Source organism: Mirounga angustirostris, unplaced genomic scaffold (genome assembly GCF_029215605.1).
Source record: "Mirounga angustirostris isolate CCGP_5_RB_7025 unplaced genomic scaffold, mMirAng1.0.hap1 SCAF_7, whole genome shotgun sequence".
Taxonomy (NCBI): domain Eukaryota; kingdom Metazoa; phylum Chordata; class Mammalia; order Carnivora; family Phocidae; genus Mirounga; species Mirounga angustirostris.
The window spans coordinates 65,512,474-65,539,427 of NW_026991715.1; positions in this window are offsets into that span (position 1 = coordinate 65,512,474).

Below are 26,954 nucleotides of genomic sequence, written 5' to 3' on the forward strand. Positions count from 1 at the left end.
CTGCAAATCAATCAATGTGATACATCACATCAGTAAGAGAAAGAATAAGAACCATATAATCATTTCAATAGATGCAGAAAAACCATTTGAAAAAGTACAACCATCATGAAAAAAACTTTCAACAAAGTAGGTTTAGAGGTAACATACCTCAACATAATAAAGGCCATATATGAAGACCCACAGCTAACATCATCCACAATGGGGAGAAACTGAGAGCTTTTCCCCTAAGGTCAGGAACAAGACAAAGATGTCCTCTCTTACCAGTTTTATTCAACATAGTACTGGAAGTCCTAGCCACAGCAATCAGACAACAAAAAGAAATAAAGGCAAACAAATCAGTAAGGAAGAAGTAAAACTTTCACTATTTGCAGATGACATAATACTTTATACAGAAAACCTGAAAGACTCCACCAAAAAACTGTTAGAACTGATAGACGAATTCAGTAAAGTTGCAGGATATAAAATCAACTTGCAGAAATCTGTTGCAGTTCTGTATAGAAATTGCATTATTGCAAACCAATAATGAAGCAGTAGAAAGAGAAATCAAGGAATCAATCCCATTTATAATTTTACCAAAAATAACGAGATACCTAGGAATAAAGCTAACCAAAGAGGTGAAAGACCTGTACTCAGAAAACCATAAAACATGATGAGAGAAATTGAAGATGACAAAAACACATGGAAAGACATTCCATGCTCATGAATTGGAAGAACAGATATTGTTATTATGTCTCTACTACCCAAAGCAATCTACACATTTAATGAAATCCCTATCAAAATACCAACAATATTTTTCACAGGATGAGAACAAACAATTCTAAAATTTGTATGGAGCCACAAAAGGACACTGAATAGCCAAAGTGATCTTGAAAAAGGAAAGTGAAGCTGGAGGCATCACAATTCTGGACTTCAAGTTATACTACAAAGCTGTAGTGAACAAAACAGTAAGCTACTGGCACAAAAATAGACACGTAGATCCATGGAACAAAACCAAAAACCCAGAAATGAACCCAGAACTATATGGTCAATCTTAGACAAAGCAGGAAAGAATATTCAGTGGAAAAAGAACAGTCTCTTCAAGAAATAATGTTGGGAAGACTGGAAAGCAATATGCAAAAGAAAAACCCTGGACCACTTTTTTACACCAGGCACAAAAATAAATTCAAAATGGATGAAAGACCTAAATGTGAGACCTCAAACCATAAAAATCTTAGAAGAGAACACAGGCAGTAATCTCTTAGACATCAGATGTTGCAACATTTTTCTTGAAATATCTCCTGAGGTAATGGGAACAAAAGCATAAATAAACTATCGGGTTTACATCAAAATAAGAAAGCTTCTGCACAGTGAAGGAAATAATCATCAAAACTAAAAGGCAACCTATGGAATGGGTGAAGATATCTGCAAATGACATATCTGATAAAGGGTTAGTATCTAAAATATATAAAGAACTTACCAAACTCAACACCCAAAAATACAAATAATCCAGTTAAGAAACAAGCTGAAGGGGCACCTGGGTGGCTCAGTCAGTTAAGAGTCTGACCCTTGGGGCGCCTGGGTGGCTCAGTTGGTTAAGCGACTGCCTTCGGCTCAGGTCATGATCCTGGAGTCCCTGGATCGAGTCCCGCATCAGGCTCTCTGCTCGGCAGGGAGCCTGCTTCTCCCTCTGACCCTCCCCCCTCTCATGTGCTCTCTCTCTCTCATTCTCTCTGTCTCAAATAAATAAATAAAATCTTTAAAAAAAAAAAAAAAAAAAAAAAAAAAAAAAGAGTCTGACCCTTGATTTCAGCTCAGGTCATAATCTCAGCATTGTGAGATTGAGCCCCAAGTCAGGCTCAATGCTGGGCATGAACCCTGCTTAAGATTCTCTCTCTCTCCCTCTCCTTCTGCCCTTACCCCCCATCTAAAAAAATAAAATAAAATAAAATAAAATAAAGAGCAGAAGACATGAATAGAAATTTTTTTCCAAAAAATACACACAGATGGCCAACAGACACATGAAAAGATGTTCATCATCACTTACCATCAGGGAAATGCAAATCAAAACTACAATGAGATATCACCTCACATCTGTCAGAATGGCTAAAATCAAAAATACAAGAAATTAAGGTGTTGGTGAGGATGTAGGAAAAAAGGAACCCTCTTACACTATTGGTAGGAATGCAAACTGGTGCAGCCACTATGGAAAACAGTATGGAGGTTCCTCCAAAATTAAAAATAAAACTACCCTAAAATCAAGCAATCATATTACTGGGGATTTACCAAAGAATACAAAAACACTAATTCAAAGGGATACATGCACCTCACATTTATAGCAGCATTATTTACAACAGCAAAGATATGGAAGCAACCCAAGTGTCCATCGATTGATAAATGGATAAAGGAGAGTTGAGATATATATATATAGATATCTATCTATATATATATAATGGAATATTATTCAGTCATAAAAAAGAATGAAATCTTGCCATTTGCAACAACATGAATGGAGCTAGAGAGCATAATGGTTGCAAAAAATGTCAGTCAGAGAAAGACAAACATCATATGATTTCACTCACATGTGGAATTTAAGAAACAAAAGAAATGAGTAAAGGGATTTAAAAAAAAAGGAGAGAGAGAATTCAAGAATCCAACTCTCTCTTTTTTTAAAAAGATTTTATTTATTTATTTGAGAGAGAGCAAGAGTGAGCACAAGCGGCTGGAGGGGCAGAAGGAGAGGGATAAACAGACTCCCCGCTGAGCAGGGACCCTGGGATTATGACCTGAGCTGAAGACAGATGCTTAACCGACTGAGCTACCCAGGCACCCCAAGAATCCAGCTCTTAATTATAAAGAACAAACTGATTGTTACCAGAGGGGAGGGAGATGGGGGGGATGGGTTAAATATGTGATGGGGATTAAGGAGTACACTTGTGGTGAGCACTGGGTGATGTATAGAAGTGTTGAATCACTATATTGTACACCTGAATCTAATGTAACACTGTATGTTAACTAACTGGAATTCATATAAAGACTTTAGAAAATTCATATCAATAGTTATATAAATTACTAATTTATAGGGGTGACTGGGTGGCTTAGTCTTAAGCCTCTAACTCTTGGTTTAGGCTCAGGTCACGATCTCAGGGTCCTTGGATCAAGCCCTGAGTTGGGCTCCTCCTTCATTGCAGAGTCAGCTTGTCCCTCTCCCTCCCCTTCTACTCCTCCCCTCCGCTTGTGCTTAGGCACACTCTCTCTCTCAAATAAAATAAAATCTTTAAAAAAACTATTACTAATTTACAAATGTAAAGTACTGCTTCTGAGTATGTGGCAACAATGTTTATGATATTAATAATCATAAGCACCTATATCCGGGCTTAGATACATAGCTTTCAGAGCATTCACACATGCCTTTTCTCTCTTGTCTCTTTAAGAGGGCATCTTTATTTCCCCAGATGGCAATGAAAGTTTTATAGGATCATAAAGAAATTGCTTACATTTATGCCTGTATATTCAAGTCATGGTAATTCATTTTGCACAACTGAACACATACCAATGGAGTCTTAGCATGGTTGGGGAAATGATCATAAATATAAAATCAAAGAAGTTTGGCTTCATGGAAATTAGGATAAAGCCCTAAAATAAGCTTATACAATATACTGCCCTTAAATATCCATATTTACCCTCTAGCATAATATTTTTGGAGGAAAAACAAAGCATGAATATACAAAACAGCAAAATCAATAATTTCATATATAGTCAATTGTCATTATTTTCAGTAGGTATGATCTATAAAGTCTCCATGAATGGTGAATTACTAAATTTTGAACCATTGTTCCAATTGCCTCCTTTTCTTACCTGCACATATATATAACATGCCTTGTAGTGGCATGGACAAATTCTTCCATTCTGTTTCTATTTTAACTTGATTCTGAATGTATGTTGCAGATTGAGCTCTCCAACACAGAGGCTGAGACAGAGTTTGAGGTCCAGATTGTTTATGAAGCAACACCGGTGAAAAGAAATAGATCAGATATGGCAAATGAAAATGTTAAACTGTGGTATCATTCTGACAAAAGAGTTGATCAATTTCATGAGGAGTTCTTGAGCTAAGACTGTCTGGCAGTTGTCCTACAATAAGGAAAATGGCCCATCATTTACACCTCCAGTTTGCTCAGTCACTAGGTGCAGGGTGCTTAGGACCTGCATGGCCTTGAGGAAGTGATTCTTCTGCTGAGGTGGACACCCGTGGAAGCCAAGGCTAGGACTATCTACTGTCTGCATTTCCCACAGCAGGGCATCAAAGTCTTCTTTTTTTGGCAATTTGCATGGCACATTTCTTTGCCCACAACAATGGGTGATTTATTTTTCTACTCTAAACATATAGAGAACTAACTGCATACAAGTAAAGATTTCCTTCATTATTACATCTTACTAGAAATGCTAGGAATCCCAAAATCTCATTGGAAGGCCATGGTATAAAGAAATAGTATTAAGTAATTAGATATTTGGAATTTTTAGCATGTATAGAGATGAAAATATGACAAATTACTCTAAACTTGCTCATATCTAACTTTTAAGATACCAATTTAAAATGCTTCTTTTTGCAAAAATATTTATTCATAATAATTTAGTACTTTAACATTTTGAAAGATTGAAGAGGATACTCTTTTGAACTGTTTTATATCTTGTCTTTTGTAAAGAGCTATCAAAGAAAACTGTTCCCATAAACTTGCAAAGTCCCTCATTTTCCAAAGCAATTTGTCCAGCTAGATGGCATCCATCTGCACGAACTAGTTGACTCATTTCAGTTTGAGACTTTATTCATGCAAAAAAACATACACTATAATATGTGCTTAATAATTTCCACTGATTTTCGGGGCACCTGGGTGGCTCAGTCGTTAAGCGTCTGCCTTCGGCTCAGGTCATGATCCCAGGGTCCTGGGATCAAACCCCGCATTGGGCTCTCTGCTCAGCAGGAAGCCTGGTTCTCCCTCACCCACTCCCCCTGCTTGTGTTCCCTCTCTCGCTGTGTCTCTCTGTCAAATAAATAAAATCTTAAAAATTTTTTTTTCCACTGATTTTCAAGATAAATTTGTATCTCTAAAATCTTGATGCTGTCAGTCATAAAACTGTCAGTTTTCCTTCTTGTTACCATAATGAGATGTTCTAGAGGTGGATCCATGTTTTAGAACTGTTGTGTTCCCAGAAATGTGCATTGGTCCAAGAAAGAAAAAAATGTGTTGGCAAAATGAAACCATATCTCATAAAAGCCATGTTTATATATCAGGAGCCAATAACTTTTAAGATTGTATAATATGGGCACCTGCAAAATATGGATGAAATGTTAGATTTCCAGAATGCTACTGTTTGTGTAAAATGACTATTATGGGGAATGTCCAATTGCCAAATTTTACATGCCTTGGGCCTACACTGCTCATTAGCCACATAAATGTATTCAGTTCAGATAATCACATGGAACAAACTTTTGGCATTTTTCATTGTGTTGTTACAACAGTAGTTTAGGTTAATGTTCATAATTTTATGATAAAGCTGTACCTATAGCCGTACATTTTTAAGAGAACCTAAAAACCAAATGTTCATATGCTATTCATAGAGCTGTTCTCCTGCTCTTGTATTTTCACTTATTTTTACAACCAAATCTTTTCACTTTTTTCATAAACCAAAGCAGCTGAATTTAAGTTATTTCCTCACAGAAGTAAAAAATCATAAATGGGTTTTAAATTATTGAAAATTAAAATTTAACTATTCTAACTAAAAATCATACACACCAAATACTTTAATTTATATTAAATATATATTAATATATTTATAGATGAAGATATTTGAAACTAAGTCTTTAAACTTAGGTGAAATAAGTCAGATCTACAAGGTCAGAGCTGAGAATAAACCCAAATATTCTTATCTCGATTTCATTATGCTTTCTTCTAAACCATTCTTCTAGTACTCATTTTTTGCATTTGAAAATAAATTACTTTTGATATTTTATATTTTTCAGTTTTATTGAGATATAATTGGCATATAACATTGTGTAAGGTATACAACATGTTGATATGAAACATTTATGTATTGCAAAATGATTAACATCATAGCACTAGCTTACACCTCCATCATGTCACATAATTATCATTTCCTTTTTGTGGTAAGAACATTTAAGATCTACTCTCTTAGTAACTTTCAAATATATAATACAGTATTATTAACTATGATCAACATGTTTTACATTAGATTCCCAGAACTTATTCATCCTGTAACTGGAAGTTTCTATTCTTTGACCCACATTCCCCTGCCCCCCAAGTCTCTGGCAATCACTATTCTAGTTTCTGTTTCTGTGAATTCAGCTTTTTAAGATTCCAGATATAAATGTGGTCATTTAGCATTTGTCTTTCTCTGTCTGACTTATTTCACTTAGTATAATGCCTTCAAGGTCCATCTGCATTGTCACAAATGTCAAAATTTACTTCTTTCTCATGGTTGAACAAGGTTCCATTGTATACATGATAGCACACCTTCTGTACTCATTTATCCGCTGACAGACACTTATGATTTCCAATATTGTGGCTATTGTAAATAATGTGGCAATGAACATGGGGGTGCAGACATCTCTTTGAGATCCTTTTTTCACCTCCTTTAGACATATACATAGAGGTTGGATTGCTGGATCATATGGTATTGCTATTTTTCATATTTTGAAAAACCTCTATACTGTTCTCCATAGTGGCTGTAACAGTTTACATTCCCAAGAGTGCACAAGGGTTCCATTTTCTCCACATCCTCACCAAAGCTTTTTGTCTCTTGTCTTTTGATTTTAGCCATTCTAACAGCTGTAAGGTGACACCTCATTGTGGTTTTGATTTCCGTTTTCCTGAGATTAGTAATATTGAGTATCATTTCATGTACCTGTTAGCCATTTGTATGTCTTTGAAAAATGTCTAATCAGTTCTTCTGCCCATTTTAAATAGTATTGTTTGCTTTGTTTTCTTTTGTTTTCTACTGAATTGTAAGAGTTCTTCACATATTTTAGATATCAACTCCTTATCAGATACATAATTTGCAAATATCTTCTCCCATTCTGTAGGTTGTCTTTTCATTTTGTTGGTTTCCTATGCTGTGCAGAAACTTTTTAGTTTGGTGCAGTCCCACTTACTTACTTTTGCTTTTGGAGTCACATCCAAAAAATCCTATGTCAAGGAACTTAAACTTTATGTTTTCTTCTATGAGTTTTTTTGATTCAGGCCTGCTGTTGAAGTCTTTAATTCATTTTGATTTGGCTTTTGTGTATGATATAAGATAAGGTTCTTTCATTCTTTTGCATGTGACTGTATAGTTTTCCCAACACTATTTATTCAAAAGACTATCCTTTCCCTAATGTATATTCTTGGATCCTTTGTCATAAATTAATTGACCATATATTCATGGTTTTATTTTTGGCTCTCTGTTTCTAGGTTCCATTGATCTGTGTGTCTGTTTTTATGCTAGTAGAATACTGTTTTGGTTACCATAGCTTTGAAATACAGTTTGAAATCAGGGCATACTTCCACTACTGAAAAAGGAATGAAAACATTAACACAGTTTAATAGGAAAGAATCATCTTCTTTTGATAGGTAAATGGAGAGTGATAGTATTTCCATTTTTAAAAAATGTGGAACTCAAATCAAATTCTAGATTTGTCAAGAATTGAATGTGTTTTCAGGAAAAGAACTGTTGAAAATAAGGAATCAGGGTGTTTGTGTTTCTATTTCCTATATATCATAGTAACAATTTAATAGGCTAAGAATGTTACTGCATATGGGAATTTACCATGTCAGAAAATTCAGCTCCCTATTTATATTAATGAAGAAACTCAATTTGAGGGAATTTCCAAGGTCACAGAGCTGGTTTTAACAAATTGTGAATCTGTTCCTGTTTCTCGATCCTAGTCATGTTTATCAACTATTCCCACACCGCTTACATACAAGAAAATCTTCACTTTCAAGAAGACAAGCTGCTGCTTCTGTTTCGTGTTTGTCTCAGCCTATGGAGAACCAATATTTTCACTGGACTAGCCCTTGTGGTTCTTATTATGATTGCAAGATGTCCTCAACAATATCCATCAGGAAACTTTGAAAGAGACAAGGTTTATTACTTACAGTCCTGGATATTACATGGCACACCTGAGGCCACCCAGCAAAGTCTGGGGGGAGTCCAAGTAAGTACATGGGTCCTGGGTTTTTATTTGAGTCTGAAGGTGGGAGTCTAGGTTTTGCAGGCTCACTGTTTATTGGTGAGTTTAAAATAGAAGACGGGGAATTTGAAACACAGGAAGAGAAAAAAACAAAATGGCCCAAATGACCTGTTACTGAAATCGACCAAGACCGCTACTCCAAGCGAGCCCCGAGGGTTGGGGCTGGGAGAGTGGATGGCTCTTTATCTAGTCTTGTGGCCGGCAGTGTCTTTCTTTGAACTAACCATCTTTAAAGTGGATGCCTAGGCAATCAAGGCAATTAAAGCTTAAGTCAGGTACTTGCATTACAAAAAAGAAAAAAAAAAAAAGAACTGTCAGGTCTCACACTACAATTAGAATAGAGGGAGGGAAATTTTATATATCCTTGAAAGCCACAATGGGACTGACAACTGGACGAGAGAAAATTCACACATGTTAATTTTTATAAGCATGGCAGCCCATGACTGCCTTCCTTTCCTCCTAAGTTTTTAATGTCACTTAGTGTTCACTTACCACCTCTCTCTTCACTTAATCTTTCCTCATCTGACCTCAAACCAGGACCTACTAGATTTATGTAAAAATCAAATAATTGTGAAACAAAAGCACCATATTTCAATAGCACATAACTGAGTTTCCAATTTTTGGCTTCAGTAAGGAGATAAAGGATATCACATCAACAATTATTTGCTGAGCAACAACCATATACATTCACTGTGTAAGAGAGAAAGCAACGAATATAATCCTTTCCAAACTTTAATGGCCACACTAATTACACAGTGGATCTTGTTAAAATGTTAAAATACATAGTGGATCTTGTTAACTTACTAGATCCTGAGGTGCCCGAGACTCTTCATTTCTAGCAAGCTTGCGGGTGATGCCAACACTTTGTCGACATTGATCATCAGCTATTTCGATGAATAAAAATAGGAATGTCTCAGTGACTTACTTAAATTTCTGACTAATTAACAGAGGAGAGACTCAAGTGCACATATGTTTTACTTAAAAAAAAAACAGTGCTTAATTATAAAGATAATAGCTAAAATTATTGAGATTTACTATATGCTGTGTATGTTGCTAAATCATTTCAATGCATTCTTTTGCATTAATAGCCATGAAAACCTTTAGAGATAGTTATTATTATTAAGTCAATTTAATAGATTAGGATCTGAGACTTAGGAAGGATAAGCAATTTGACCAATACTATAGAGATGTCAGTAGTCAAAACAATATTGCAGGCTCGGGTCTAACTGTGGAGCCCATTCTATCAAGCCCCTTGTTACACTGTTTCATACAGCACTGCAGGAGACTGCCTTAAAAATGGTTATGGATATGAAAATGCTCCAGGCTTGCAATCCCTCTTTAAGAAGTACCAATATTAAACAGTTTTGCCGTAGCATTCCTACTTCCATAGGGAGGAAAAAGAGGCCAAAATAATTTTTCCCTCCCTTTGTTCCTAATTAAAAATGAAAATTTAAATATCTTCCATTCTTCCATTGCTTATTGTGCTCAGGCCAAATACAAGGGTAAACTCATCAGATGGAGTACCGTGTACAGAGTTTATTAAATTCTAAACTTTCACCTGTCTTGGTTTTAAAATTTAAAACTCCATGGGCCTTTATTTTGCAAAATTTCCAAAGGTAGGAATTACTCAAAATCCATAACCTCCCCAACAGAAAGAATAACTGAATCTCCATCCATTAAAGTCATTTACTATCCAAGTACAGTACCTCCTGTATTTAAAGAGTAACGTTTCTGAAACCTAGTTTGTGCAATCTAAGTTGCTATTTCTAGCTAGAGACCACTGCAACTACTTAGTGCCATATGGGGAAAAGGTAGACAGGAAGGTACAATAGAAAATGTGAAAGGCTTTTTTTTTTTTAAGAAAACAGAGTAGTGTTCAACTCATGCATTTTGAGACAATTAACCCTGATCTAAGTGACATGCCAGTTCTGCTCTTGTAGTAGCCACTTTTTAAATGACCTTATTAATTTCTCATTCTTTCTGGGTACAGCTGTGAGTTGGTCATATACTGTGATATCCTCCTATTGTAAGGTGATAGGTGTAAAAATGCACATCTTAACTAAGCTGAGACAGAGAAGGAATCATTAACTTCAGGCTTCTGAAGCTATAGAATGTGAAATTTGATCAAATTACTCCATGAAGGGGCGCCTGGGTGGCTCAGTTGGTTAAGCGACTGCCTTCGGCTCAGGTCATGATCCTGGAGTCCCGGGATCGAGTCCCGCATCGGGCTCCCTGCTCGGCGGGGGGTCTGCTTCTCCCTCTGACCCTCTTCCCTCTCGTGCTCTCTGTCTCTCATTCTCTCTCTCAAATAAATAAATAAAAATCTTTAAAAAAAAAATTACTCCATGAAAATATGGGAGCTAAGGGGGGGGGTATTTTTTCAGATAGAGAAGAATGAATCATTTGGGGCCAGAAAGAACTATTCAATACTAGGTAACAACCACTTTTTGATGCACAAGTGGATCTGTAATCATGAGTTCTGTAAGATGGTTCTGAGCCTTAATAAAGAATTTCTCTTTTCTGCTTAGCTTAGCTCAGTGTTACTTTTGTTATTTGCAAACCAAAGACATCTCTTGGAAACACCTACTTAGCTACATAATCTTGAGTACAGTCCTTATCCTCTCAATCTCAACTTACTCATAAACTGACCTTCTTGTACGATCGTGACAATTAAACCCAATAATTTATGTACATTTCCATGCATGATACCAGACCAAAAAAAAAATCAGATAATGCTGTTGTCATTTACCAAAGCAAAACCACAAACAACATTTCTTAATGATCCTTATTGTAGTCTTTTAAGCCTGCATTTAAGAAGTAGGGCAGGGTTGGGGCATCTGGATGGCTCAGTATATTAACCTGTTAACCAACTGATTCTTGGTTTCGGCTCAGGTCATGATCTCATGGGTCCTGAGATCCAGCCCTGCATGGGGCTCTGTGCTCTGAGGGGAATCTACTTGAAGATTCTCTCCCTCTGCCCCTCCCCCACAATGTGCGCAGGGGCTCCTTCTCCTTAGCTCTCTCTCTAAAATATATAAAAAAATAAATCTTTTTAAAAAAGAAGTAGGGCAGAGTTTTCTGTTCTGTTCTAGGGACATTTCACATTTAGATATCTCAAACTGCCAAGAGGGCAAAAGATTTAATTAAATACCATTATTATTTATCATCTATTACTCAAAAACAAATAAAATCTTTAAAATATATATATAAAAAACTTATTATAAGTGTCATTACTTACAATTTTTTGTGTAAAATTTTCTTATCTTTTTAAAGGGCAGTTGATATTTAAATTGAAAAACACCGTATTTCTGTTATACTTTCTAAATATTATAAGACTTATTTTGTAGCATGATGCATATTTTAGTATTATGTCATTTTGTATAGTTGCTACTTTAAGAAAAAAAAAAGACTCACATGAGATTTTATTTACTGGTTATAATTCAACTCTCCTAGTACTATAAAATGTATTGTAACAATTAGCCCAAAGTTGAAAATAATAAGTTTATTAATTCTACAGAGAATTCCCTTACAATAAGTATAATTCATTATAAAGATATTCCTTGGGTGAGTAGGTTTTATTTGCCTGGGGTGATATATTTCTACTGCTTTCTCTCATGAACAAATCTCTAAAGATTTCAAGGTGTTATTGGGTTTACAATGGCAGAATCCAATGTGTCAGAGATATTTTTAGTGCCTGGAGCACACAAAACTCAAAATTGCATAAGATCAGCTCTAGCTGCAATAATAATAATAGTAATCATTCACTGGGTTTTGTTTTGTTTTGTTTTTCCTAAATTCCTGAGTCACTTCAATAGGGTTTGGTAGAAAGATGGAACAATTGACATTTTTATAAACATTCTGCCACTTAGTCAGAAGTCAGTTATACTCTACAGAGCGACTTTCACTGGACCTGCTGCAAAATGAACATTAAAAAATCTTCCTGCTGGGCGCCTGGGTGGCTCAGTCGTTAAGCGTCTTCCTTCGGCTCAGGTCATGATCCCAGGGTCCTGGGATGGAGTCCCACATGGGGCTCCCTGCTAGGCAGTAAGCCTGCTTTTCCCTCTCCCACTCCCCCTGCTTCTGTTCCCTCTCTCGCGGTCTCTCTCTCTGTTGAAAAATAAATAAAATCTTTTAAAAAAAAAAAAAATCTCCCTGCTGACTGCCCCACTTACCTTCTCACCTTTAGGACAGAATTTTGTGTTACAGTTCTTTTCCCACACTAAAAAAGCAGACTCTTTATTGACAGTTATTTTAAATGAATAAGGTATTGACTTTTTCGCATGGGGGAGTAGGGGTAGGGGTACTTTCATCAATGTCAAAATCAAAATGTACATTTCAGCAACATTAAAAATTTCAAGGGTAGAGCACTGGAAAAACGCTGTGACTCTCCCACCTTGGGCTACTCTGTCCTTCCCCTTTCCTTTTGTCAGATGATGAATTTGAGAGGTGCTGTGAGAATGGGGAGATGAATATTATCTCTCCTTTTAGCTCAAAGTATAATTTAAGCTACTGCTCTACCACTTCCAAAAAGTTCTCAAATAGTAAGAAATAGAGTGGTCTCTACTGAAGATACAAAAATACAAGTTATAGATTTAGTCTTGATTTCTACAGAGAGAGAAGTGAATTTTTTGTGTGTTAAAATATTGTATGGATTATAAATTGTTTTATAGTTTAAATAAATCTGTTGTTCAAATATATAAAGACTTCAAATATATGTTATTTACTCATGACTTCTGGTATCTAGTATCCTATATAAATACATGTTATCAATATATTTATTTAAGCTCTTTTTCTTACGTAAATATGATATATACATAGCAAACATTTCATTGCTACATTTGAAGTTTCTCTGAAACTATTTGGCAAAAAAATCCAGCAAATGTTTTTTAATCCTGCCTCTGAACATGCTATGGGCTGAAAGGTATACCCCCAAATTTTATGTTGAAGCTCTGAGTCACAATATGACTATTTGGAGATAGAGCCTTTAGGTATTAAGGTTAAATGAATAACAATCCATAATAATGTTATAATGAATAATGAATAATAATTATAAAGGTTAAATAAAGATGGGACCTCTCTCTCCCCTTCCCCCTCTCCCTCCCTACCCCTCCCTTTCCTTCTCCCTCCCTTTACCTCCTCCTCCCTCTCCTTCTCCCCTCCCTCTTCGCTCTCCCTACAAAGAAAAGGCCTTAGATAAAAGCAAATTAAGGGCTGCCTGCAAGCCAGGAAGAGAAATCTCACCAGGAACTGAAATCAGCCAGCACCTTGATCTGGAATTTCTAGCCTCCAGAACGGGTTCTGTTTTTTATACCACCCAGCCTATGGCATTTTGTGATGGCAGCCCAAATTGACTAACAGAGAACATAAGAAAAAAGAATAATCTGGAAAGTTGTACAGACAAGATATTCCTTCTACTATCCTTACATAAAAATGCAAAAACCTGGAAAAAGAAGTAAAGTTTAATGATACTTATATTTTGAGGATATTTTGTTAATATGACGTCATATACTTTGCTGCTTACCTCTAATCAAGAACTGTAAATCTTAATCTAAGTTTTATGTTTGTTTGCTTTTCTTTTTAAGAAATTTGTCTTTTAAGTACTGGATTCGGCAGTATGTGTATATATATGTATACACATATATGCAGTATATGTGTGTGTATATATGTATATTTTTTTTAAATCACCTACTTTCCAGTTTAAAAAATTAAGAATACAGGTAATGATATACATGTTCTACTATACTAGCATAATGTATATTGGAAACATAAATATATTGATTTAAAAAGGTGAGTTAAAATTTGAATGGAAGTTCTAATCATTTCTTTCATCACCCTAACAGCCATCTTGTGCATCGTATCTCCTAGGGCATATACATCGTATTCTAGACCACTACACTACATGTGAATCATTAAGACTTATAAAAAAAAAAAAGGCATGTTTCATATTATACATCTCACTTCTAAAATCTAATGATTTTAGAACTGTGTCGGGCATAGAAAATATAAGAACTGATACTCAATATTACTCCTTTCTCTTTTCTTCCAAGTATTGTCTCCCCTCCCATGACTGTTCTAAGAATCTGTGAAAGTTCATATATTTGTACTTTTAGAATTGAGTACTGTCAACCCAAGAAAACCTTGTACATAAAGAGATGTACAGCTTGAAAATTTAAAGTTGTTTGGAACTATGTTCCTGAGCCCCTTTTGCTTTATATAGTTATTGTGGCCTGTGCAAGCTTATCATAGAGACACAATTCTTCATGGGGTCACTAGGATGAGAGCAATGAGAACTATGTGTGTGTGGCATCTAAATACTTGCAGCGTAGGAAGCATTCACCAAACTAATAATAAATTTAGTATTGTTTAAGTCTTAGAAATAAGACACAATAATATTTACAGTGAAAGAGCACTGGATTTATTCTTTTGCTCTTGATAACAGTTTGCCCACTGAATCAAATTATGTGATTTTACATTATTTCAGAATACAAAAATTAAAGAGCAATCAATTCATTATGCATCTTTCTTTGAAATTGTACGTTACCATGTGCTGTGTATTTGAATTCTGGTCCTCAAACTTTTGTGCTGAATCATATCATAAATCAGAATACCCCCACTATATTATGAGTTTTATGGCAATAAATGATGTTATGAAGAATTTATGAGGGCAAAATCTCCACTAACTACATAGTTACTGCCTTTCAAAAGGAATAAATCCTAGTTACCTGAGATCGGAAGTATAAAGTTCTCAACACCATAGAATTCATAACTGACAGGCACAGTTTGAAGGTTTTAATCATTGGGGGATGTTTTCTGGGATGTAAAATGTACAAATTGGCCAGAGAAAGAAGATTAATAGAGCTCCTCAAGTCTTCAAGCCAAATACCCTGACTGGGTATGCACTACCCCAGGAGTGGATTTGGATCCTCTTTTTATTGAATAAACACTGGTGTTTGGGTTCCTTACATAATCTCTGTTTAGTTGTTTACATATTCATTTGCTTAATCTGCAATCAACAAGTTGTCATTAAGCACGGTAAAAGTATGTTAAAATATCTGATGTTTACTTACACCCACATGCACAGACACATATATAAACACATTTACTGATTCACTCATTTATACTCTGAAGGAGGGTAGTTCTCTGCCTCTGTTATCCAGCCAATTTGAGTAAATTCATACGATAATGGAATTCCATGTTCAAGTTTTATTGAAATCTTTTGAATCTGCAGTATTTAAGAGGCTTTGCTACACAAATATAGTGATATATAACTGCATAATCTGGAAAAGCACAACTTATGCAGCTGAATTAACACATGCAGATGGTGATATCATTTTTAATGTATAATTGCTAAATGGTTCAGTCTTAACTTTATTTATGCACATGTTAAAAAGCTTACCAGAGTATTATTCATGCCTCTCAACCTCTGAATTCCATAAATACTGATTTAATGCAGAGCATTGGCTTCATTTTTTACAATATGAAATAATAATCTTAGACTTGATTAAGTTGAAAGTATGTTGGGGATGCATTTTTAAAATATTTTGAACCTTATTTTAAATAAGAAATATATGCACATGCAATGAAATGTGTATCCTCTTTCTACCATTATCTCTCTGCCATTCAGAACACCCCTTTCCACTGATTTGTGTGTGTGCTTACAGACTTTGGTAGATAACTCACACATATTCTACTATATAAAGATAATACATTTTTACTCAAATGATAAGATAGTATGTACACAAATGGTAACATAATATACTTACTGTTCAAATCATGCCTTTTTTTTTAAGGGTACAAGTCATTTTTTTTTCTTTTTCATTTTTTTTATTATGTTCAGTTAGCCACCATATAGTACATCATTAGTTTTTGATGTAGTGCTCAATGATTCATTAGTTGTGTATAACACCCAGTGCTCATCACCACACATGCCCTCCTTAATACCCATCACCCGGTTACCCCATCTCCCCACCCCCCTCCCCTCCGTAACCCTCAGCTTTTTTCCCAGAGTCCAGAGTCTCTCATGGTTTGTGTCCCTCTCTGATTTCTTCCCATTCAGTTTTCCCTCCCTTCCCCTATGGTGCCTTTGTTAATTTACAGTTTTACTTGCATCTTAGAGATTATTTTTATGAAACATATAGAATTGGCACATTTTTAAATGGCTACTGATATTATGTTTAATAAATACTCCATTATTACTAAAGTCACTTGATATTTTAACTTTTCTTCAATATTAGTTGTTTTGTAAATACTGACAATACAGTTTACATGCTCATTTCATAAATATACAAACCTTTCTAAATGTAGATCAAAGAGAATGTTGTATTTTTAACTTTGTTAGACCTTGCCTAATTGTATCGCATAGTTCGACGCAACTTACAGACTGGCTGCTTGATTCCATGTATGGGTGCCAATTTTCCCACACTTTCAGTACTACTATCAAGTTGTTTGAGTTTTGTTAATTCAAAGCTAAATTGCTTGGAATCATGCCTTAGTTTTCTATACCACTGTAGCTCTAAATTACAGACTTATCCGGTGAATTTTAAGTCTATTCTTTTTAGAATGTAAGCAGACTATCTCTATAATTTTAGTGCCTAATTTTCACATATTATTCCAAAATTTAGCCCTCATTTACCTATCTTTCAAAACAGTGTAGTTTTGGTGTTTTTTTTTTTTTGGCCAGTGTTGACAGAAGGATATTTTATAATTATATCACTAAAATGAAATATAATATTAAAAGGTTATATGAGTGAACAGTCTTGATTTATAATCCAAATTTAATTGGTCAAACATTAATATCAGAATCAAATGTGTAGATATTAGAAAAAGTGTTAACAAAGATGTTGAGCAAACTTGAATACTGCTAATGCTAATAGAGGTTTATGGTGTTAGAGTCAGTTTAAAGACTTCCATTGTCAGATTGTTCTGAGCATTTTATATAATGTGTTTCATATTTGTTTTTTCTATTTGCCTGCTTTTACAACAAACCCTATCTCAACATTTTTCAAAAGGAATTTATGGCAAATGAAGGACAGTGAGTAAAGTTAATATAGTAAAAGAGAAGATGCTATGAATGTAAAGTGTTTATTTACAAGCAAGAATATCAACTGTTTAGTGGTTGGGAAATAATGTTTAAATGGTTTACAAACTAATGTGATGGTGGTTTGGGGCTTATATGCAGGCATTTTATTATGTTTTATTTATTTGGGGATTTTGGGTTTACATTACTCATTATAATTCACTCCAAATGGGAAGAACTTGTGATTTTTCAGGACCATATCAGGTTTTTAAGTGAATGCTCCCTCACATACATATGTACACAGCATACAAGTTGTTCCTGTTTTGAGAGCCAAACTCGAGGACAGAGGACAGTAGCTCCACACCATTGAAACAATTATCCTCACATACTCAGAACAAATCATGCTGGTCTTAGTAAATATGGTCTAAATACACCGTGGAAATATATTATTATCAAATTCTTTCAAAGCTTTTCCGCATCTCTCTCAAATAAACCAGCTATCAGTGTCTATATTTGTGTTAATATCATATCTAACATCAATCTTTGTGATTTCATAACAAAACAGCTATGTGATTCATGGAAAGTTTTCAACAGACACAGTAAAAATGTATACTTTCTTTAATGAAACAGAATACAGGCTTACCAAGAGAGTTCCACATGGAAGAGAATAGAGAAGCTCAAGTCTCTAAAATGTTGCGGAGTTGACACAACACTCACGAGGACCAATAACCTTACTTCACCATTCTCAAAGTTCTCAATTCAATATTCCCCTGTTCTTTACCCCCATCCATTCTTACATCTAGTGCATGTGTGCATGTATGTGTACTCTAATTTTTGTATCTATCTGACAAGTAACCTGTGTAAAGCATCCTCAACACATTGTTAAGTGTTTTCTGTAACTAAATTCAGTTTATGAAGAAATCTAATTCAGGGCCAATACTCACAGATCGGTAGTCTTAAATGCATTGGTACAAATACCTTTTGGCGTGCTGGATACAAAAATACCAAAACTAAATGGTTATTTTTTTAAAGTAATGAGATAATGTGTTTGAATATTAGTAAATATTTTTGTTACTGGTATTTTTTAAGGTCCATAACCCATCGTTCCTCTCAAAAGATTATAGTGCACTGTATGTTCATTGCCTCGAGTAAGAGATGGCACAACAAAACAAGATAGGCAAGAAATTGTTCCCTTATTTGATTTCAGAGTTCCAAAGTATACCTTTTAAATTTAAAAAAAAAAAAAAAAAAAGGGAAATAATTTATGGTCCCATACAAATAATAAATATTTGATTCAATGCCAATAAAACATTCTCAAAGCTTGTTACCCCTAGGGCTGGAAAGGGTTTTCTGGATTAAGGAAGCGGGCAAGGAAAACTGTTTCCTAGAGCTTTTCTCCAAGTCCTGGCTTGGAGGGATTGGGAGGGAGGCTAAATATTTCAAACAGTTTTCCAAGATCTGAAAGCAGAGAGGCCATGTCTCTTCTCAGGTAGAGTTTGGGGAGGAAACAAGATCCTTTGAATTGCCTAACATTAATTATCACCCAGTGGAGAGGTCCAGAAAACACTGTGTTTAGTTATACAAAAAAAGAGAGAGAGAGATTGAGAAACCAAAAAACAGACTCTTAACTATAGGGAACAAACAGAGGATTACCAGTGGAGAGATAGGTGCAGGGATGAATGAAATAGGTGATGGGGATTAAGAGTACACTTATGATGAGCACTGAGCAATGTATAGAATTGTTGAATCACTATACTGTACACCTGAAATAAATATAACACTGTTTATTAGCTATACTGGAATTAAAATTTAAAACTTAATTAAAAACTTAAATCAAGGAAGCCTGTCTTGCATGTCTGAATTTATGGATTTAAATTAGAAATTTATACAGAGAGGATTCTAAAACACATGAAAAAATAGATTAAGAAGTAATTACACATTTTTTAAAGATATATGGTAATTTCCAAGTGTAACCATTCTTCATTTGACAGTAGTGTGAACAAAATGGCTTTTGAAGAATTAGTCTTTTCTACAACAACAGTAACCAAGATTATTCCCATCAAAAGGACACCGACTAATAAATGTCCTTGTTTGGTGTATACAATGACCTGCTTACCATAGAGGACATAATGTAGGAAATTGACTATACTCTGTGCTGTGGAGGTTATAAATTAGAAATACAGTTTTACTCCTTAGTAATGTGTCTCTGTATTCACCTGAATAAACACCTGCTTATCAACATGATTTAACAAGTTCTAATAGGGTGAAATGAGGTAAAGAATCACCACATCTTTTAACAGGCTTCTTAGAATATTTCATCTCATTTACTCCTTATAATTTTAAAGGCATGCTTTTAAAGGGATCCTCAAAAGCAAAAATATACTGGCAGGGAATTCTAACAACCTCAATAATCCAAGGGAATCATTTATTTCTCTGTCACAATGTTGAAATAAAGTAAGATGTGCATATATGACTAAAATATTTTAGAATTTTACTGTTTTTGAAATCTTCCAATGTCCACATAGAAATATGTATTTGAAAAAAAAAGTTAAGAATTAATATTGGAGGGGTGCCTGGGTGGCTCAGTCATTAAGCGTCTGCCTTTGACTCAGGTCATGACCCCAGGCCCCGCATCAGGCTCCCTGCTCAGCAGGAAGCCTGCTTCTCCCTCTCCCACTCCCCCTGCTTGTGTTCGCTCTCTCGCTGCGTCTCTCTCTGTCAAATAAATAAAAAATCTTAAAAAAAAGAATTAATATTGGAATGGTATTTAGACTTTTAATAAGCAATATTTGCATTAAAATATTGCCTAAAATAATAAGTGACATTTATGACATTCATAGATGCCTTTATTTTTATTTTTACTTTGTCTTTAATTCATTAAAGAAGATTGTCAAGAAAGAATTTATTTGAAATTGTTATCTGAGATCTAAACAACAACCTACATGGAGGTAATTATGCAAGTATAAATATTCTATCAGACAGTATAAATGGTATGTACAGTTGTAAATCTATGATTTAAAGATGACAGTAGATCATTGTGCTTTGTTTCTACTTGTATCTTTTTATATAATATTTTTTCAAATTGTAGAGCTATAAGAAATAACCACAGTGTAGGTCAAGGTTATATTACCAGAAATTCAATTACTTCTAACTGAAACATGGTATATAATGTGAATGAAATTGTCTTAGTGTCACAGTTCATGAACTGTATACTTTCCTTATGTCTTCAAGTCGAAGGACATAAGTTTTTTATTTCTGAGTTTTTGCCTAAAGGAGAAGAACAGATTTTTTTTAACACCTCTTTTCAGCAAAACATCAATGACTGAAATTTTTGTCCTAAAATACAGATTTGTTTTCCCCCAGATACAGACCTCTTAGCATTTTAACTACAGAAAGTATTTGCAATAACTCTGAACTTGTAAATCAGTAAATATATCCTTAGAATATTAAATGCAGATATACTCTAAATGTATTTTATATTTATTATTAACTAATTCAACCATGTGAAGGAAGAATCATCTCAAGATGTAAGGTTGGCTTGGGTAGTAATGTTCCTCTTTTGTAAACTTTAAATATTTCTGGAGATACATATTTAGAATTGTGAAACATAAAAGATAATCTATTCATATTGTTGCTAAAGCCTTTAAATGAAAAACCTGACATCAGTCATTGATTAGAACAAAGGACAACATAATACATGCATATATATGAACTGTAATGAAAGTGGTTACAATTGGCAATTTTTGTTCAATTTGGCAATATGAATTCTATAGTTAATCTTATATGTGGGAAAAAAAAGTAGTGAAAAGGTTGCATCCTATAACAAGGAGTTATTAAGCATAAATTTCCTTAGAAAAAAATAAATTATAAGGGTGTCTGGGTGGCTCAGCGGGTTTGATTTCAGCTGGGATTGTGATCTCCAGATTATAGGATCAAGCGCTATGTGGTGCCCCCTGTGTGAGCTCTGAGCTTGGCACGGAGTCTACTTGAGATGCTCTCTCACCCTTTCCTTCTGCCCCCCCCCCCAACTTGTGTTCTTTTTTTTTTTGGTGTGTGTTCTTTAAATAAATAAATAAATAAAATCTTAAAAAAAGAAAATAATAAACTATAAAGCACATTTTTAAAAATCATCAGAATAACTTACAAAATGAATCTCTAATACTTACTGACCTATATTAATTTAGTTTAGATAAAAATTTACTTTTAAAATATAAATGCCTTGATATTTATATTGTATCATATAACATGAATTAAAACAGCAAATTCAACTTATAAACTTAAATTTGGGCCAAACATCTTAATAGCAAATGCAAATTATGTTCCTTTTTCTCAAAATTTAACATATAGAATCTAAACATTATTTGTGTCACATTAATTTTATAGTTTGCGATACAAATAGGGGAATATTTTGTTCATATCCACTCACTAAAATATTGCTGTCTAAATGTTATATTTACATAAAATATATAATGCTATATAAAAAAACACATTAGAATTCAAGTTTATATCAGTTTAAAAAAATTTGTGGTTTTAAAATGATATGTTAGAAAATTTTAATTAATAATTAACTGTTTTGGTCCAGAGTATAGAAGACCATATTAGCAGTTGGACAATTTTGTGAGTATTACATTTTAGAAGTTTGAGTGACTTCAGGATATCAACCTACAATGGCAAACTTTGGTATCTATATTCAAAGATCAACTGCTTCTAATTTAGAGGAGCTAATTCTAATATTTCTAATTCTAACAATGGAATGAGGGCCAGGGTATTTTTTAATCCCTAAGTGTAGGAGACAGGGAGTCATTCATGTGCTAACTCTTCAGATATTTCTCATAAACTCACAACAAAATTATACACTTTTATGTGTTTTCTAAATAAACATGGCAATACTTTCTTTTAAAAAAAGATTTTATTTATTTATTTATGAGAGAGAGAGGGAGAGAAAGAATTTCAAGGAGACTCTGCGCAGAGTGTGGAGCCTGACACGGGGGGTCAATCCCACAACACTGAGATCATGACCAGAGTGAAATCAAGAGTGGGAGTCCCAACCAACTAAGCCACCCAGCTACCCTAACACATTTTTTTAAATTAACTTATTGTCCTGAATCACATTCTCTCAGTATAGTGTTAGTTATTAGATAATTACATTTTCTAGAGGAGACACAAACCTTTTACATTTTAAATATATTTCTTTAACAAATAAAATTCAAAGCACACATCCCAATTCCAACAGCAAAGACCTCGTATTTCTGTATGTGACTTTTTTTCATAGCCGTGAGTATAAATAAATGAACATGAAGGAAAAAAAAATTCTTGCCTCATTTTCCAATTCAGGGTTTACTTTACACTTTACTGTACATTAACTAAAGTAATTGATAGTGTGGCCCGATGTAAGCTATGGCCTTATGAGGTTCGAATTATGCTCTGAGTTGCATTTAAGGAGACATCATTTGACATCAAATGCTAATTGAAAAGGAATCCAATTCGTATTTACTTTTCTCAAAGACATTAATGGGGCTCATTTTACCATTCAAAGCAATATTTTCAGAATCTTTTTTCTCTATTTCTTAAATCTGAATCTGCTCTAAGTTTGACCTATTCATGTATCAGATCTGTACATTTTCTATCTAGCTTCATGTAACTTTCAACATTTTAAGTTTATTTTATGTTTGACTTAGACTCCTAGTCATGTCTAAATTGCATTTCTCTTGTTTTTCTTGTACTCTTTTTTTTTTTTTTAATTTTATGTATTTATTTGACAGAGAAAGAGAGAGCATAAGCAGGGGGAGTGGCAGGCAGAAGGAGAAGGAGTAGGTCCCCCGCTGAGCAGAGAGCTCAATGTGGGGCTCCATCCCAGGACTCTGGGATCCTGACCTGAGAGAGGGCAGATGCTTAACTGACGGAGCCACCGAGGCACCCCTCTTGTCCTCTTTTTACTGTGGTTGAACAAAGATTCTCCTTTTATGGTCATGCGGAGAGGCATATATTAAGTAATCTTTCCAATTTCCCAACAGATCCATACAAATGAAAAGTTTTTACATGTTTAGAGAGCAATATCTAATTCCACTGATTATTTTATTGTTCTGTAAGGGCTCCTAAAATTTGAGATGTGATCCAATTACCCTATAATATTTGCTTTCTTCAGCCCTCCTTATCTCCTTTCTACACCAACACCAAAACTGTCTCTGTAAAATCTTACATTTCCTCTGGGTCCTGTATGACAACTAAATATCACAAAAATTAAGTATAAACCTCAGAGTAGTTGCATTTTAATATAAAATAATGCCCTAATGAAAAAAATATATAGAATATTAAAATTCTAGACACTAGGGCAAGTTATGGTAGATATTTTCAAGCAAGAGGCTTTGATTCTGGTTGATTTTGTAGAAGTAAACATTGCCTAATTGTGCATAACTAAATATCTGTGAAAAATGGAGGAGCTGTAATAGAAATGCTTAAAAAAATTATCAGAGCCATTTGTAGTTTTTCTATGCACTTACAGCTCTACTATGCTTACTTATGCAGAGCACCTAAATAATGATTTACTCTCAGTGATAGGCCTGATCATTACATTAGCACATGATTCTTTCTTCCAAAACCTCTGGTATTTAGTATACTTAACTTTAACTGCCACAGCTAATTTTTACTACTTGACTATCTTTACAAATGAAATTTAAAAAAATAGTTCTAATGAGTTATGAAAACATATTAATTTCTTCTGCTTTAAAAATTTTACAGCTGTTGCCTGAGAAGGACAGGGGTTGACAAAAATAATTGCAATTGTTATAAAATCTTTAAAAGACTTCTATTTAGGATGACACAGTCACTGATTTTTTTTTTTTTTACATATACTTCCTGATCTAAAAACAGCAATAATAGCTAAAGTATAAAGCTGGGAAATCAAACACAGAAAGCTAGATAGGGAAATACCCAAGCTCCAAGAGAAATGGAAAGCAAGTGTGACTGTGGGTGAAATGGTCTATGGTAGTTTCAGCTCCTGAAGTAAACAATGGTAACCATGAATATAGCCAGCATTTCTGTCTGACACCAGGGTCTAGGTTGGGTCTTCTTCATTCATAAAACTAAGCTAAAATGCAGTACTGTTATACTTCATTTGACTATAACTTCACAGGATACTTTGGGTCAAGGATGTGGGAAAATGAAGACCAAGCATTTATTTTCTTACTCTTCCAACTGCTGGCCAACTAACTGAATCAGAAAAATCATCATATCATAAAAGGGCTCCACCCTACTGTTAAAAAAATTGGTTATAATTCAAGAATGGGAATATATAGGTAGAAGAAAGCACAGAACAAGAAAAGCTGAGCACAAAACCCTAATCACTTTCAGCAATTTAGAACACAGGAATCAGCAATTTTAAGCTGACAAACATTAGGAAAATATAGAGAAACTGCCTAGCCAAATTTAAAATCTGGATGGATATAGATACTGATAGTTATAAGAAAAAGATAGCCATCTAGCTAGCTAGAGAGTGAAATAGAAAGAGAAGGGTGGCAGAATATATCACCTCAAAATATGCTACTTTGGCGTAAGGGTTATTTTGACTTAAAGGCACTTGAAAATCAGCAGATGCAAGAGGAGCATTTTAATCTCCCTTTTTTTCTTGAAAACAAGAGATAAGCCTCCCATGTGATTTTCTATTATAAGCTTTCATATGTAATCGGATATAAACCTTATTACTTTCTCAAAAATGCAAACATTCTAAAATTTACTCCCTAAATATTAAGAGCTTGAATACCCAATAATCATTAAGAAATTAAATATGTAATATAATAATCTCTCTGCTTCCTTAATACAACACTCAATCCAAATAAATTTATACATAAATTTTTACCAAACTCTCAAACAACAGATAATATTATATGCCTTTTTTGAAGAGGAAATTAACGTTATCTAATTTATTTTGTAAATATAATATAATCATGATAATAAAGGCAAGTAAGAATAGTATAATAAAGAAAACCAAGGACTGAAAACTTTATCAAGCCAAATGCTAAAATCTCAGTAAAATTTAGCATATTTAACCAAGCGGTTTTATTTTTAAAAGTGGGCCATGATTAAATAGGTGTATTTCATGAATGCAAAGATAGTTCATTTTCTGAAAATAGTGATTATCATAAAGTGAGATAGACATACCCACTAGGGTCTCTTATTTATTTGTGTATATCATGTAGACAGATTTAAACAAGGTAATAGGGCTATAAATTAGACATATAAGATTGGAAAAGAGCAAACAATATTATTTAACTCCATAAAAATAAGAAAGAAAAGTATTAGAACTAGTGAAAAAACAATTTAGCCAGGATAGATGTACTATAAATAGCTATGTTGCTTTACATCAACAATTGCTTAATAAAAAATTGATATAGAAAAATCCAATTTGTAGTAGCCATAACACCCATAGGCAACTATGAATGAAATCTTAAGCAACAACAACAGAACAAAAACATGGAAGAAATTTCATTAAAAAAATGAAAACAAAATTTTATTCTACAAGGAACCATAATTAAACCACTGATGGAAATAAGGCATCTCTGATGCAAAAACCTAAGAAAAGATACATATGTATAAATCTTAATGTCAAAATCTTAAAGGAAAAGACAATAAAAGATAGGTAAAAAATATTCACAAAAAAATGAGTGAAAAAGAAAGCTAAAGACCCAATAAACGAATAAAAAGATGCTCACTCTCACAGATCATTAGGAAAATACAAATAAAAAGCACAATGGAGAATAGCATACCATGCTCATCATTCAAGGAAAAATAAAACAAACAAACAAAAAGACTAACATTATCATTTATTTCAAAAGTACTGGTGAGTTATCTGGCACTGTGGTGCTTTCACAAGCACTTTGAACAACTTCGCAATATGTAATACCCGAAGACTCATCAAATCTGCTTCTGTGTACATGGCCTAGAGGTAGAGGTAACTGCAGAGACACTGATAGAAAGGGAATTTATTTGATATTTCAGAAGCACTTCTCACAGGCATCTATAATCTCAGAAAATCCTCCATTTCAATATATAGCAGGCAAGTCCAGTTGAAATTTTGGGGGTGTGTTGTGGAAAGCAAAAGCATACATCATCGTCACAAGGACCTGCTTTCCAATAGCTGGAGAACATTGGGTGGTACAAATATTTTGAATATGTATCTCCATCAAAGAAGAGAACACTGTATTTTTTAGAGAAACAAAACAATAAAATGTACAGAAAATACATTTTCTTTATGAAAAAGAGCCTGTTCTTAATGGGACAAAGCACATTGTAGGTAGTTTAAACTCAGTAAGTACCATTTTGTATTTATATAAATATACAGAGTCTTATAAAGCACATATTTCATACTGAATCCATAATTAAATAAATTGTACCTAGGATCTTGAAAAATTCTGAATATATGTAATGTATAATAAGCATTGGTTCGATCCCGGGAACATCTTAATTGATGCCTATTCCCCTTTTAATGCTGTATCAGTATCTCCATTTGTCATCGTCGCCTTGTGGTTGCTTTGTATAAATCTGCTCATGTTAAATTATATAATACAGTTATCACTATTTAGTCTGTGTAATCTTCTATAATTTTTAGCCAGTTTCCCTATAACATTTTTTTAAAAGATTATTTATTTATTTATTTGACAGAGAGACAGCGAGAGAGGGAACACAAGCAGGGGGAGCGGGAGAGGGAGAAGCAGGCTTCCT